At 33.9% G+C, this 2,233-nt stretch overlaps 1 pseudogene; it reads left to right on the top strand.

Annotated features, from left to right (window-relative positions):
• The first annotated feature begins 677 nt into the window (after positions 1 to 677).
• On the top strand, positions 678 to 1,037 carry LOC130457109 (ATP synthase subunit d, mitochondrial-like; annotated as a pseudogene).
• The last annotated feature ends 1,196 nt before the right edge of the window (positions 1,038 to 2,233 follow it).

Raw genomic sequence — 2,233 nt, forward strand, 5'->3', positions numbered from 1 at the left:
GGTATTAAAAGGATTTCAATGCATCAAAGAATTTTCAGTCAGTCAACAAACATGTATTAAGTGCTTATGATGTGCCAATCACTGTGCTAAACATTGGGAATATAAATACAGATGTGACTTCCACCTCACAACTCTCTCTATTTCAGTTTTAATATATCATGGTTTGGCATAAAAAAACTAAATAGGAATTCTTTGAAAGTTTTGCAGAAGCTGTGAATAACACACAAAGGCCAGCAGATAACACAGAAAAAGGTTTAAGAACTTAGAAATACATAAAATACATGTCTAGTATTATATAATATCAATATGTTATATCTTTTAATACACAAATATACATAATTTCTTTTACTGTAAATTATAGCAGAAAAAGAAAAAGTTCATACTTCTCTGTTGTGAAAGGATAAAACAAAACATTTGCACAAATTTTTCAGATTGCCAAGTTGTTTCTCTCCCCTAACATCTGCAATGTGAAAGGAATATCTGTGTACCATACCTTGGAAATATTGTGGGTTTAAGGTCTAGACCATTGTAATAAAGTAAATAATGCAACAAAATAAGTACCATGATTTTTCAGGTTTCAAAATACATATAAAAGTTATATTTATGCTCTACTGTAGTCTATTAAGTGTGCAATAGCATTATGTCTAAAAAGATAGACACCGCCGGGGGCAGTGAAATTCTAAAATGGCTGAACGAAAGCTTGCTCTGAAAACTATTGATTGGGTAGCATTTGGGAAGGTCATCCCTAAAAACCAGAAAGGCATTGCTAATGCTTTGAAATCCCAAAATGAATTTCTTACTACCAGATTGGCTGCCTTGTCAGAGAAGCCGCAAGTGATCAACTGGGCTTTTTACAAGGAAAATGTTGCCAAGCCTGGTCTTGTAGAAAATTTTGAGAAGAAGTTCAATGACTTGAAGATACCCATGCTGAAGAAAAGGAAGATGTGAAAATTGGTGCTGAGTTTGTGAAAGCTTCAAATGCTAGGATTGTAGAATATGCCTCAATTAAAAATACTTTATTGCTACAAAAATGTTAACCATCATCTGACACTTCAGCAAGTTGTAATCTTTTTGCTGGAGGAAGTTCTTGCCTTGATGTTGATGGCTACTTTTTAGCTTAAAGATGGAGCAGCTCTTGCATTTTCTTAAAATAAGACAACAGTGGAATTTGCCATATTGATTGACTCTTTCTTTTATGAACTATTTCTATGTAAAAAAGAATTGATAGCATCTTACCCACAGTAAAACTTCTTTCAAAAGTGAAGTCAATCCTTTTAAACACTCTTGCTGCTCCTTAATCATCTTCACTCAGGTAATATTCTTCAATATTGTTCTTCTCAGGGAATAGGAAGTCCAGAGGAGATGGAAAGAGCTAGAGTAACATCTGGTCAGTGGAGCAAGACAGAACACATACAAAATTTATCAATTCAATTCATTCTCTTATATGGATACAATTCATAGAGCCCCTGCCAATTACAATAGTAACATCAATGATCAATATAACAGATAAAATAATGAAAAATATTGGAAATATTGCAACTTACAAAAATTTGACACAGACATGATAGGAGCATATTGCTGTTGGAAAAATGACACCAATAGACTTGTTCAATGGAAAATTGCCACCACTTCAACTTGAAATATCTCTATCTTTATCTATCTATCTATCTATCTATATAGCATAATAAAGCAAAGCTCAATAAAACAAGATAAACCTATACAAGCAAAATGAAAGTCAGTCCTTTCCCACAAGGAGCTTATATTCTAATGGGGTAGATAACTAATTGAAAGAAGCCAAAAAGCAATGGTGAGGATAAAGGTCCCCATTATGGTAAGCATGATGGCGAAGTCCACATTGTAGCATGGTAAAAATGAAGAAATGGCCAGTCTGGGCACCCTCTTTAAATGAAGATTCTGTGAGAAGCAATCCAATAAAAGAGAGCATCCACAAGAGCAGAAGAAACTTTAAAAGTGTGAATTCCAAGGCATGAGAGACTTCTGTAACCATAGTGGAGAAGTTCAGAGGACAGCCTGGTGAGAAATGTGAAGAGTGAAATATTAATGGAAATATGGGGATTTTAATTTTCCAAGATGAGAGGATGTAATGGGTTGAGATCTGTGCTAATATTTGATGTATTTACACCGATGAGATACAAATTTCCCAGGGTATTGAAATATGGTACCCTACATGTTAGAGAATCAAGGGAGAAGTACTTTAATAATATAATCTATA

Source organism: Monodelphis domestica, chromosome 1, assembly GCF_027887165.1.
Source record: "Monodelphis domestica isolate mMonDom1 chromosome 1, mMonDom1.pri, whole genome shotgun sequence".
Classification (NCBI taxonomy): domain Eukaryota; kingdom Metazoa; phylum Chordata; class Mammalia; order Didelphimorphia; family Didelphidae; genus Monodelphis; species Monodelphis domestica.